At 37.9% G+C, this 14,712-nt stretch overlaps 1 long non-coding RNA gene across 1 annotated transcript in view; it reads right to left on the bottom strand.

Annotated features, from left to right (window-relative positions):
* LOC117802367 overlaps positions 1-14,507 on the bottom strand; it is a 481,710-nt gene extending 467,203 nt beyond the window's left edge. Inside the window, exon 1 of the long non-coding RNA XR_004625626.1 lies at positions 14,258-14,507. This is a non-coding gene — a long non-coding RNA (uncharacterized LOC117802367). The remainder of the gene's footprint in view (positions 1-14,257) is intronic.
* Positions 14,508-14,712: the final 205 nt, after the last annotated feature.

The following is a 14,712-nucleotide window of genomic DNA, read 5'->3' on the forward strand; positions in this document are numbered from 1 at the left end:
TGCCATACCTCTTGGGTCTCTTCAGGTACTGAACTCCCTTCTAGTGGTAGCTTCTCCCAGAATCAACATTCACTCAACAAAGAACCTTCACAGCCCTGGGAAGATATACTGCTCCAAGCTGATTTATCAGATGACATTTCTAGAGTTCAGTCCTGTTATCAACTATCAGGAAATATTCAAAGTGTCAAAGCCAAATAGAGATCTATTCCCTAACACAGAACAAGGGGAGGAAAATTTGCAGAAGTGTTCCATGGTATCAGGCTTTGCCAAGGAGAGGGAGATAAAAAGTAATAGCCTAATTTTCGTTAAGTGATTGCTCTCATAAAGTAAAAGAGAACTTGTCCTTACCAGGACATTAACCCTGCATTGCTCAGACAATTAAGGAAAGTCATAAATTAATCCATAATCATAATCTGAAAAGAAATCTTATCTTCGCACAGAGGGTAAGAAAAGGAGAAAGTTACCTTGGAGAAGATGCTTCATGAGTTCTATTTTGCAAGACAACCCGTAACCCTGATGTCTTTATCCTCACAATTCTCTTCCTTATTTATCCCCATCACCTCCTCTCATCTTATTTCCTCTTCTCCCTCTGCTCACTTCAACTTAATATCTCCCACCCCAAATCCTCAGATCTCAAAACTTAAAAATGAAAAAAGAGAATACTCCTTTATCCACTCTGAAAGAATATTGAATTGTTTTAATATGAAAGTTCATTCAAAGAGTGTAACTTTTCCACTAAAGACTATAGAGATCCTTCAGGGCTAAACAGAAATGAAACTTGAAAATGAAAATAATAAAATGATTATGAAATTGTGGGGTATTATCTTTGATTCTATTTTTATTTTCTTTGTTATTGTTAATTATAAGATTTAAATAATAGATACATATTTGGAAAGAGAATAAAGGAATCAAGAAAGCAGAAGTGAGAAGGTTCTGATAGCCTACACTGTGCTAAGCACTATAAAGATAATTTATTGAAACCTAATAAAAAATCTGCTAAATAAGTGTGGTTATCCCCATTTTACAGATGTTGAAAGTAAAGATGAAGTCTTATTCTCTTTCACAGCCAGGATTTAGTGCCAGCATTATTTGTCTACAAAGACCAAGCTTTGGGCTTTGAGATAAGGAATGACTAGGGAGAAGAGATGGATGATACACATAAAAGGCTTAGAAAACACTTAAATAAAGCTCCTGCCATTCCATAGTCCTCTAGTAAATAATAATGTTGAAAGGAAGATCATTTATGAATCTCTTCTGGCAGATGATGTTTTTCTTACTAGAGTCTAGAAGGGAAGCAAGTGAAGAGAATGGGACAAGAAAGTCAAGGCCTTGGGGCATGAAGAAATCCCTAATAGAAATATTAACAGATATGATTCCCCTTTATCCTTTTGCCCATTAGACAGTTGGAGAGCATTGGCTCAAGTGAGGGATGACACAGCAACGTGGATTTTTGGTATTTGATATTCAAAAGTCTAGGTCTTGGAAAACAATAAACCTTCAGATGCATAGATAAGAAATTTGGGAGAAAATGGGATAAGAGTGAAGCTTTTGTTCCCTAGACAGGATCCCATGGACTAGCAGGAGGGGAGAGGACAGAGGACAGGATGAGTTAGAGAAGTATTTGTGACCCTGTATACAGGAGTGGGGTCGGTGTCCAGAGACTTCGATAGAGATGACAGCACTGGTTTCCAACATGCTGCCAGAGCCTCCAGCATCTCCACTCCAGGGTCCTTCACTGGCAACTGCAGCCCCCCTACACCACAGTGACACTACCCTCAAGAATGAACAATGAAGAAGACTTGGAGTCTGAGAAAGGATGAGATGAAAAACAGTGTTAGAGGCAGGGCAGGCTGATGACCTGCATTGCTTCTCACCAACACTGCATCTGGTCCCTTATGGACCCTTAGAAAACAGACAGATGAGGAGCATCAGCAACATGACCCCCAAACCAAGCCCTTGACACAAACACAATTTTGTGTGTTGCGGGGGGTGAAATTCATGTTGAATTTGTTGCTTCTGGTGTTTTTGAACCAACCTGAACAACTACTTAAACAAATAAAGTAGGATGACTTTATAAAGAGGACAAAATGACTTCAAAGTATTTCTAGTTTCCTGGCTCCCCAAAAAAACAGCAGAAAATATAAACCATCTCCGCAGATTTTTAGGGAAATTTTTAGTGGAAGATTTAATATTACAATTTCTGCACAGAGTCAGTCCTTGGATTTCTCTTTGATAAGATTCTAATGTTTGAGTTTGCATGGGTTGTATGTTATTTCTAAATAGTGGCAATCACTTGTTTTTAAGCATATTAATTATAGGATCCTATATCATATTCATATATATCTCTACATATCTATACAAATCATTTATATGTCTATACAGCTCATCTATCTATGAAATATACATAGCACAATGTGAACAACTGGTAAACATAAGAATTGTAGCATGGCAAAACTACTAACTCATTATACTGTTAATTTGTAATTCCCTTTCATAGTTTTAATTTGCAATTTTCTCTTTAAGAATAAGGTTGAACATGTTAGGAGCAATTTGCATTTCCTTTCCTGTGAATTATCTGCTCATATAATTTGCTCATTTTTATTTTGGGTTATTGGTCTTTATCTTACTGATCATATGACTTTCAAATGATAAGAAAATAAGCTATTCATAGATACTTTCCCCAGATTTTCTTCTAACTTTTTTATGGTGTTTTGTTTCCCAGGTAGATATTTTTTTTTTTAATTTACTGTACTCAATAGTTATCCATCTTCCCTTTCTGTTATGTTGTTATGTTCTGTTATGTTACACTTACAAAGGCCATCCTCACTCAAGATGGTACCCATGTTTTGTTCTAGTATACTATGGTCTCATATATATAATATTAATATGTAAAAATAATATAATATAATTAATACAATAATATGTACATATATAATTACATATTTAAACCAGTTGAAATTTATGTAAGTTTAAGTGAGACAGAAATAAAATTTAACTTAATTTTTCTCCAGATGAATATCCAATTATCTCAATGCCATTGCTAAATTCCTATATGTATTTGGGTTAATTTCCTATTTATTATCTTCTTTAACTCTTTTCAACAGTCTTGTAAGATAGATATTGTTACAGAGAAAGCTACTTGGGGCAGAGAAAACTTGTATCTTAGAGTTAGGAAAACACAACAGTAATAGAATTATGAATATGAAGATGAAATAAATTTGATACCATGACAAATACATTTGTATTAAATAAAAGCTTCATAAATTAATATATTTCACTGTATTTATAACAGCTCTATCCAAAAGAAATAATAAATGTAGTAAATGCCTTGTTAAAAAATACCATGTTATTGGCTAAATTATTAGTGAGCAGTGACCCTAATTAACAAGGTAATAAGCTTGCTGACTTGCTGATGGGGCAGTTTTCCAGACATCATCTGTGCCAGGTAAGCCTTCCCAAGCAGGATTTAAAAATGTATTATACTTAAAAGGGTAGGGGGAAAAAAAAGACTCTGGTAATTGACCAGGGCTCACAAAGGTGTGTGTTCTATTCCCTAGGCCTCCCTTGAGCCCTGCCACCTCCCATCCCCCATTTGAGAAGGTAGTAGAAAGAGATCTGACCTCACTGGCCATGATGATGTATGTTCTATCTGTGAGAGAGAACTAATCTTGGGACCCTTACTGCTTACTCTCTCCAACCTCTTCTTTGCTTCAGGCTGTAGCTGTCAGGCACCAAGGAGATTGCTTGCTGATTATCCAAATTTCTTTGTTTGCTCCCTAAAAAATCAGTGTTTATGATCATTTGGCCTGCAGCATATTGGAGTCTGATTTCCTCAAGCAGTGAGCGAGCTGCAGGCTTTAGTTTTGCGTGATCACTGAAAGCCTGAATGGCCTTTCCAGTATTCTTCCAATTTTCATTTCCAAGGTTTATGTTAAGGAAAAGAGGTCAGGGCAGGTCAATTCCATCCATACCACTGATCCCACACTGAACATTGATCTGAACAGGTGAGGCCAGAAGACTTAGCCTTGATGTAAACGTGAATAAAAAGGCAACTGATACGGTCTTTGGGGTTAGTAATAAAAAGCAAATACACTGGGACCCTTTTACTTATATTTTCAATAGCAAAGTGGTATGGGGAAAGTAACACATAAATTTATGTTGGAACACCCTCCCCCAAAAAGCCTTGCTCCTAATAGTCTTTTTTGCTGATAATTAATTATTAATATTAATTCAAAAAGAATCTCCTTTACTCCCACAAAAGTTTAATTAGGAAGTATATCTACACAAGTCTGGTTAGGCTCAAATTCAGATCAGTCCATCAACCTATGAATCAATACTTATTGTAGACTCCAACAAAATAAAACATCAACTCAGATGAGATTCCTTTCAGAGAATAATTTCTGTTCTCATTTTCTCCAGATTCAGTAATTGAGAAAAACGTGAGGTGTGACTATAAAGTAATGATACTGATTCTACTTGTCACCCATGAAAATCAACCTTGTCATGTATCTATTTCCAGTCACTTATATAATTTGGGACCTCGTCACTTATGTAAACTGGGACACTTTGGGGGAAAATAAGAAAAATCTTGTTATGGGTATCTCAAAATAATATGAGGCTGATTGAATTTGCCATTCCTTAAAATCAGTAGATTGGGTTTGATGTTAGTTGTAGTGTTTTGTTGGTTCAAGTGCTTGAAATGTATCAAGGATCTCCCATGGGTAAGGCGGTATGGTGTGGTGTGTGCATGTTCATGGACATGCATGCGTGTGTGTGTGTGTGTGTGTGTGTGTGTGTGTGTTGGTGTGAAGAAGGAAGGTATTTTTAAAAAGAGGAAATAACTCTCAAAAGATCTTGCAATCTAACTATACATGCAGTAACTAATGGCCCCACCACTCACAGCTGTGTGATCTTGGGGCAAGTTCCTTAGCTTCTCTCTGCTGGTTGCCTCATCTATGAAGTAGGAATAATAATAGCACCTACCTCACACACTTAGTGTAAGGATTATATGAGACCATGTATGTAAAGTACTAAATACAGTCAATGTTGAATTTGATGATAACAATAGTGGTATTACAATAACATTGCAGAGGGATGTTGTTGCTTTTCTGCAATAACAATACTGCTATCAGTTCCCAGGGTTTTATCTGAGGACCAGGAGAAATCTTGACTTTCAAAGTTTCTTGGCTCAAATACATTGTTTCACAGGGGAAAAAAAGCCGTGGTCCATAAAAGTGATATGACTTGGCCAATGTCAGTGACAAGAGAAGCCTGGAAATAACTTAGTCTCCTGATTCTGCCTCATTTGCTTAATTATGGGGGAGGGTGAGAGATTTTGCACTTTACGGTAAGTTGCTCAAAAAAAAAAAAAGAAAAAAAAGCTGAATGAATACCGTCAAAGCAGTTTGAGGCACATAAAGGGTCAACATTAAGTAAAGTCAGTCACCAGTCAACAGCATTTATTGATTTATTTCTGTGTGAAGAGCATTGTATTATGTGCTGAATGGGAATGCCGTATTCTTATTCTTCAAGGCATAGAAGTTGACCTGGTATAGGTTGACCTGAATTTTTCTGTAAAAGCTTTCTCCAGATGGCTGCTTAAGCAGTTGTTAATCGAAAGAGAGAACTCCATCCACAGCACCCTTCACTCTTGCATCTTCACTGGTGCTCACAGGGATGTCCCAGGATGGTGCAGACCCCTCCCATGGCACTCACCAGGTAAGTTGCCTCCAGACTTGAAACCCTTGATCCTGAAGTATAGGCTAAGAAACTATGCTTCCCCGTAATGTGTTTTCAAATTTATTGACCCTAAAACTTGAGTATTTAATTGTATCCAGGTTCTTAGACTGTATACTTGTTTATCTGTAAGTTGTAGCAAAATCTCTAGTATACATCCTGGTCCACAATATGAGAGCTGCAATGATTTTTGCCTGTGCCTCTGTTTCTGCAATAGGTCTCCTGTGTTATCAGAGAGAGAGAGAAAGAATGGATTTGGCATTCTAGCTGAGCTCCAGGCACCCACGCATCAAGGCAGCATATACACTTCAAAGAGTACTAGCCAGCAAGCCAGAAAGGTCCCCAAGCACTCCCTGGCCTGCTTCTTTGTGGGTGTTTTAGTTTGGTTGTTCTTCACTCTTTTAGTAAGCACCTCTCTCCTACTTAACGTTCACCTTTATTGCAAATCATGTTCTTTACAATTAATTATCAGTTCTTCCTCTGAATTTCTTTTAGAAATTAAGGGGAGAAATCAGAACAGTCATTTCCAGCAGATAGATTCCTCATTCTTAATCTTTGATTTTTTCCATAAATAAAGGCATTTTAGAGGTATTTTTGTTGTCCATGAGTTTGTGTTTATTTGCGTGTGCCTATATTGGGAGGGCAGGTCACAACAGGAAGTGCAAATGTCTTGAGCTGTAGAAGTAATAATTAAAAGAAATTTGAAGTGTGATTTCCTATCAACTGACTAAATTCTATGAATGGTCAGCATAGAAACACATCAAGAAAAGCAAACAGCTTCCTCTCAGTTCTGTTTCTCAGGCCAAGCAAAGCTATCTCACAGAAATATAGACCTTGAATGCTTAATTTCATTCAATGTTCTTAGATTTTTATCTAAGGCTGGATGTTGGGAAGAGCAAGAGCTTAAGATTTTGTTTATAAGATGGCTGGCAGGGAAGTCTCCAATGCTGAACTTTGGAGGCTGGGAGCGGCACAAGCCAACGGAATCAGAGATAGATACATAGATACATAAATACATACATGCACACATGCATATATACATGGATAGATGTGTGTGTGTATATACTTAGATACATACACAGATACATATATAGATACATACATGCATGTACATGCGTGGATAGATACATACATAGATATACACATACATAGATACATACCTACATACATATAGAAATAGATACATGCCTACATACCTACTTATATAGATACATACACAGACAAAAAATAATGAAATCAAGTGGATTACTAGAAAGGGCAAAATATTTTCATTTTTAAAAGGAAAGAGCAAGATAAAACTCTCATTATTACCAAATACATTTACTCTAATAATATGTTTAATAGTTTTGTTGCTATAACTCCCCCTACCTCCAAAAAACATTACTTAGGAGTTAATAAAGAGGCGTGTGACACATATACCTCTAGAAGCAGCCTATAAACATGGAAGTTTCGTATAATTTTTCTTTGAGGTATTACATTTTTATTGTGTATTAGTCAATTTTTCTGAGATTATTCCTGGTTGCCTGGGATTTTGGAAGTTAATATTTTGGAAGACAAGGAAATCCTTCTGTTATCTCCACTGGATCTCAGAAGTCTTCCTGGAAGAGGAAGGTTTTCTCATACAATTCATGCCTCAAAACAAAGAGCTCCAGGGCAAGAAAAAAAAAGGAGGATTTGTTTAAACCAGTCTGGAAAAAACTGACTTTTCATTTTTTTTTTAATCTAGTCAATAAAGGCCTTTTTTTCTCCCCCATCATAAGAATAACATTTGTCCTATGACACACATACTATTGATACAATTATCTAAGGCAATGATTATAAAATATACATGAACTAATATTATTCATTGCACTCAAATTTGGGGCCAGAAATCAAGCAAGCAGCTTCAGATTTTCAATTTTATTGAGTTAGAAGTTTATTTAAGAAATCTGCCACAGTACACATTAATAAAATGGGGCATGCCTTAGGCTCTCCGACTCCATTTTATTCACTTAATCATCTCTAACAAACTCATCTCAGAAGTCCCAAGATGGTGAGAAATATCCCACATTCCTTGATTTCAGCATTTATAAAGCTTCACTCATATGTCCTCTCCCTCCGCCCCTGCCCCCTATGATTCAGTCACTTCATATTGTAATACTTTGGTGATTATTGATTTTGGGTTAAGGTTGGCGCTCAGTACAACTGTGTGAGCATTCACTGCCTTCAATTGACGGTATGCTGCCGCCTGCCCACTCCATATTGACAGGCATCCTCTTACTTTCAGATTGGTGTTCGTTTGCTGATGAACACGCAGGAGGGGGATCATGACCTTTTCTCTTATCTGGACAGCTCTTAGCTTCACAAACATTTTTTTGCTGCAGGGTGTTATTAACAACAGGGTGATAGAACAAAGAAATGAAAATGTGGGAAGCACATCAATGTATGAAATTTTCTTTATTAGGACACCCTCGAGGCCGAAGGTGGGGGAGGTCTAATTATAAGGTTTTGCCTTTCTTCTTAGAATAACAAATTTTATACATACATACACACACATCTACACACATGCCCTAATGAGTTCATGATTTGAAAATTAAGGGTTACTCATTTCCCTTGTTCACAGGAGTTTGCAACTCTGCCTTCATTGGAAACCAGTTTGTATAAATAGAAAGGAAAACCAAAGTAATTGAATTTATTATACATCAGTCATGGGTTAAGACAAGATTCATTATAATTAGATGCAGCATGTTGATGATTAAAATTTAATGACCTCATTTCTCCTATACTTGAAGAGTGTGTAAGTTTAGCTCTGTGGGATTATTTAGGGCAAAGAGGCATTAGAAACATAAGCAAATTATAGCTAGTCTTGGTTTGCAACCCTCTTTGGCTCACAAGCCTTGTATCTGAATTCAAGGGCCCTCAAAGTAAGGGGATCCAGACATTTTTAGGTGAAACCCTGACTTTAGATTTTAACAGACTTATTTTTTATTTTCTATGCAGCTCTAAAGGAAAATTTTGAAACGAAATAGAGTAGGTTAAATTGAAACTAAAATTTCCCAGATAACTGGATTTATGCTGGGCTTATTTAGCTTAGGCCAGTATTCTCAATGATAAGAAACTACAATGAAGAGATATGAAATAGCCATAAGGAAAGGTACAGATCAAGAACCTATGTTAACTAAATGATGCTGATACTAGGAGTCAACATTGAGATAACTGCACCATAATATCTCTGTGACATTCATTATTCTAAACTAGTCATTTCTATTGACTTTGTTTCCTCTTGTGAATAACAAATCCCTCCCTTGCTTTTATGTTCCAGATCCTAATAAAAGTGTGTGATAATGTAAAAATCAACAAAATCCTGTTTTTAGAAATCTCATTTTTAAGTTATAGAGGTGCAAAATAACTATCTAAATACTAACTTCTTTTATTTTATTTGGTTCCCTTAAATAAAAGTTGTGCAATTGGATTGTTTTTTCCCTCACATTTTAAGATAAAATCCCCTTTGGCTTGAAAACATACACCATATGTCAAAAGCACTTGAAAATAGAGATTTAAAATGGAAACATAATACAACCTTAACCCTAATGGTCCCAGCAGGGCTTGGCCAATAAATATAAAGTAGTAAAAAAAAAAAAATTTGAAATTCCAATGAGTATTGTTTTGCATTTCTATGTCACATTTCATCTAAGCATCCTAAACACTACATAAGCATTAAAGCATTAAGTCTTACATTTGTGTAGAAGACAATGTTGTTGTTTTTTTAACCTCTGGAATGACTGCATCATCTTTGGAGATCACATGGACAGAAGGAAAGAATTCCCAGAGCAGTGTTGGCCCTGAAGTCATGCCACTAAGTGAACCCTCCCCTGGTCTCTGATACAGCATCCTCAAACCCTGCCTAAGAACCATGGCATGGACAGAAATATAGACGTATAAAGCAAAAAAGGGTGAGACTAATTACCATCCCAATTCATTTATTTACTAACTTGTAAGTGAAGAACAGCTCTTCCCTTCCAGTCTAGCATTTGTTTAATGGGAATTTTCTATTCGCCATCATCCATATATTTCGACTGCAGTTATGACCTTTGCTCAAAATTATGACCCTAAAGCAAAACCCTGACACCATTCTGAATCACTGAAGCAGGACGATATTACATTCATCAGTATGCCCATGTATCATGAATTTCACTGTACTTACAATTCTTCCTTAATTGGTCACAAGTGAGATGCATGGATACTGTCCAATAACCAGAGACTCTGATTAGCCAAAAATTTCCATTTCTCTGATAATGCTGAATAAAGAGATGGCACAAGTCAACTGAGATGAGTAAGGAGAAGACTAAATCATAAGCTGGGTGAACCAGGAAAACACCATTTTTCTCATGAATCATCCATTTTTCTAGTGCCCTGAAGACCAACCCAAAGATGGAAAATATGAGGACTGAATCTTGTCAATAAAATAAAGTCCGTGGAAAGTCCCAATACCTGCTCCCAGTTGGCCAGAGCCCATCTCAGTGGAGCTGTTTACCAGCCAGATATGTTTAGAATTTTGTTTCTATGATATATCCTCACTTTTATGATTATGTAGTGGGCTGAACATTGTCCCCCAAAATCCTGTCTACCCAGAAGCTCAGAATGTGACTGTATTTGGAAATAGAATCTTTGAGGCTATAATTAAGATGAGGCCAGAATGGATTAGAGCGGTCCCTAAATTCAAAGACTGGTGACCTTATTAGATGAGGAGAAGACACAGACACACAGAGAAGGGAATGCCATGTGAAGACAGAGGCAGAGATTAGAGGAATGCATCTCAAGCCAAGGAACACCAAAGATTCCAGGCAGCCCCCAAGTCTGGCAGGTTTCTCTCCCACACCCTCCAAAAGGAACCAACCCTGAAGATGACTTAATTTCATAATGCTAGCCTCCTGAACCATGAAAATAAAAATTTTTGTTTTGAGCCACCTAGTGTGTGACAATTTGTTACAGCAGCCCCAGGAAACTAATACAGACTATCTCCTCATTATTACCATCATTAATCATAGCTAATATTTATTGGGTCCTCTGTGCCAAGCTGTGCTATATGCTTTCTGCATAGTATCTTATCTAGTCCATATAACAATTGTTGAAGAAAAATGCAAATATTATTATTATTACCACTTTCAAATGAGCACACTGACTCTTACACACCTCCAAGTTTCCACAAAAAAGGAAGAGCTGAGACCCAGTTCTCTCCAAGACCAAGTACTCCTCTAGCAAGACACAGTCACAGAAAATAAGATGATAGTAAGGATTTTCATGTTTAAAAAAACTGAAAATATTTAGCCTGTGGTCAGTATAAATGTAACCCAACCTCCCCTATCTTTAATATCTATGCTTATGCTCCAGCACAATCATAACAAAAATTTCCATGATGAGCCAAATGTACTACAAGAACGCAGTTTTCAGCATTGCCCCTCTGATATATTTCATAAGCCACAGAAGTGGACATTTTGGCAAACTTTCCAACATGAGATGAGATAAAAAGGGATTTTTATTTAATTTTATTTTTTATAATTTTTGCTTAATTGTTTACCAGAAGACTGTATCTTTCTGTTTGGTAAATTGGAATTTGACTGTGCTTATGGACCCAGTTCTTTTCTCCAGGGGAGATGGGCAAGTCATTTTACATATTGAAGGAGAAAAGTCTCATCTCTTTGCCTTCCTCTTCTTAGGCATCATGATGCAGCATACCACTGTTATTTTTATGCATAGGATTAGCAGCACAGCCCCAGAGGGGCATGACGCTGTCATTTTCAAGATTTTCATTTCACTAACCTTGGAATAACCTAATGTGTCTTTTTCTGGCAGCCATTCAACTTCACTTCATCTGAAAGCAGCTTTTAGAGAAATGGTAGAAACATTTGTTCAACATTCAACAAACATTTATTGAGCACCTATTATATATAAACCTGATTATAGTTTAAGGCTATTGACATATACATAAATAACTGTATGACACATGGAGAAATAAAAGCTAGGCAAATGAATTATTATATGTGTTCGGAGGAGGGCACTGAGGGAATGGCCATGAACAGCTTCATGGAAGAAGGGACAGTAAGAGTTTAACTTTGGTGCCTGTATATGACCTGGCCCTGTGAGATAGGAGGGAACTGAGAGTGAGGGAAAAAAACCTACAAAGAGAGAAAGGGATTTCTTGATATTCCTCCCTGCAGTGAAGGGCATAGTGAGTCCTATAACACTAGACAATGAGCTCCTTGAGCACAAGGATTTAGCCTCGGTAAACTCTGTGCCATCAGAAGCTAGCATAAAGTAGCTGCCCTCTCCTTCTCTCTCAGTCTCAGAGAGAGAGACCAGAAAGAGAGAAAAAGAGAGAGAGAGTTAGCTATAGATATGAATATTCAATGTATGGACTAATGACTAAATAAATGAACATTGTATGTTACAAAGGGAAAATAAATGAAAGTTCCATCTTTCTTTCAAAAGCCAAAGAAGGAAATAATGGCTTTTGGAACTAAGGTAGAACCAGCCCCCAGCATTGTTTCATATTCCACGAAGGCCAGTAGAGCGTTCTGTACTCCTTTCCTCAACAATTCATTCTCAAAGGCTTGCCAACCAAATGAGAGCTTCTCCCTGAAATAATTCAGAGGACAGAGGCCATCGGGAAGTGGAGAAAAGAGACAGTTATCTGGATAGCAAGGCCGCAGAAACCAGGTGAGGAGGAGGGTGAAGTCTGCCTTGTCTGGAAAATTGCCTGGCTGTGGAAATCTGACCTATGCAAAAAGGAAACAGGACAGAACTTTTAAGTCAGTTTCCAAGAACAAGTCTATTTTTAGGTAACCCTTTCTTTTAGCAACCTCCAAGTGCAAGGAAGTACTTAGAACTCCTTATAACAAAATAAATATAGGTTTCTAAAGTTTCTACTGTTACATGATGTTTGCTCTTTTACAGATGAAGCTCTTGATGTGGGCAGAACACTTCATCCTGTATCCAGTGTGTTCATGGGGGTGAAAGAATAACTAATGAGAATAAATCAGAGCCTTCTCTGCTGTGGGAAACCATAATGTCTTGTTCTGCACAGCTAAGTCAGAGTGACCCAGCTCATTTATTCTCTTGGGTTAACCTCCAGCTCATGTCAGACTGTATGACAGCACTCATGTTAAAGGTACTTTTAGGGAGTTTCTGGGTTGTAAGCTCCTGAACCACCTGGCAATTGGATGAGAAATCTCATGCGTATCTGATGCCATTTCAAACTCAGAAAAAGCATGGGCAACGGATCAGGTCACAATAAAGACAATAGTGTTCTAGCCAGGGCCAGGGACCCTGCTTTCCACAGCCAACTTGGGCCAGGGTAAACAAAGGACCTGAGGAGGGTTTGAACCTCCCAGATTACCAGAAGGAACCTATGTCTCAATGACCTATCATTCAAAACAGTGTTCTCCCGATCCAAAGTTAAAATATCTAGAAAGGCAGTTGTGAGGTAAGCAGAACATAAACCAAGAGCCAAGGGTCCTGTTAGTCCTTGAGCTATAGCTCCTTGAAAAACGGCTCTGCCATTTCTCAGTATAATGATGACAAAAGAAATCAGCATCTGCTATGTGCTAGGCAACCTGCTAGGGGCTTTCTCATGCTTTCTTTTCCCTCAGCATCGGTTTTCCCATGCATAAAATGGAGAGTGTGATGTCTCGTCTGCTTATTTCTCAGAGAGCTTTTTTCATTTTAAAGGAGCTTTGTAAACCTGGGGGAAAAAATATATGTTGTCTTTGTGGGATGTAAACCTGGTCTGACAATGAAGTCAGGAGTGTCCTCCCAGCAAATTCAAACCCATGCTCAAGTCAAACAGAACCAAAGAATCATTCCCACCATCATCTTTCCTAATAGTGATTATAAATGCTTAAAACATCAGCTGGTATAAAAACTTAAAACATTGAGTCTTTCCTTAAAGGAGGAAATTGGACTTACCTTTACAGTCACATAGATATTGAAAAGATGAATTGGACTGGATAATAGCCTATGGCTTGCTCCTTCCTGTTTGCCTGCCTGCCTCTGTGCCAGCCTGTCTTCCTTCCTTCCTTCCGTTGTTCTTTTGTACTTTCTTTCTGTCTGTCTTTTTCCTTGTAATCACCATCACCATAACCAGAGGTGGCTTAAAGCTAGCCTCCTAGCCTCTAGGCTCAATTCCAATCCCACAGGCAACCTAAACTCTTATGGTGACGATGAGCATGTAACATGTCAAGCACAATCCCAAGTACACTACATACATTCTCATTTGCCCCTCCCAAAAACTCTGTGAAACAGTCACCATTATCCCCAGTTTACAGACAATGAAAATGAGAAAAGAGAGGTTAAGAAACTTGCCTAAGTACACAGAGCTACTGTACGACAGAGGAGGAATATGAATCCAGGCCAACGTGAAAGAAAGATCTGTTCTGTCCTTCCCCATGCCACACTGCCTCCAGGATTCTTGTTTTACCATCATGCAGCTAAGCCTGTGTTTCTATTTTGATAAAACTGCAATCCAAAATGCCAAGTAACCTACCTTCAGGAAGGGCTATGGCCAAATTTAACGTCACTAGTTTTACGCAGTGAGACCAAGGTCTTCCTTCAGAGTTGTCAGAGCTGGTACCTGAGTGGTGACTTCTGAAGTTGTACTTGTGTCCTCTTTGACACAAAGAGTGTGTGCAAAGGGAGGACAAGGAAGGAGCAGACGGCCACCTCTGCATGCATTCTAGCAGCATCCCAGCCTCAACCCTGCACTCTAACTGTGCCGAGTTTCTTCCCTGTGTCTTCTACACTTTACAGGGACTACAAATGAGCTGGTTTTTTTTTCTTCTCTAGAATCTCCTTTGAGGAAATGGCTCAAGCCCTAAGGAAAATGGAGAAACACATGAGCAACAAAGATAAGACATTCCCTGGAGGCTACAGAGCCTGTTTACAAAAGGGTATGATTCACTTCATCACATGGATGCAGGGCCTATCCATTTTCCGCGCACT

Source organism: Ailuropoda melanoleuca, chromosome 5, assembly GCF_002007445.2.
Source record: "Ailuropoda melanoleuca isolate Jingjing chromosome 5, ASM200744v2, whole genome shotgun sequence".
Classification (NCBI taxonomy): Eukaryota; Metazoa; Chordata; class Mammalia; order Carnivora; family Ursidae; genus Ailuropoda; species Ailuropoda melanoleuca.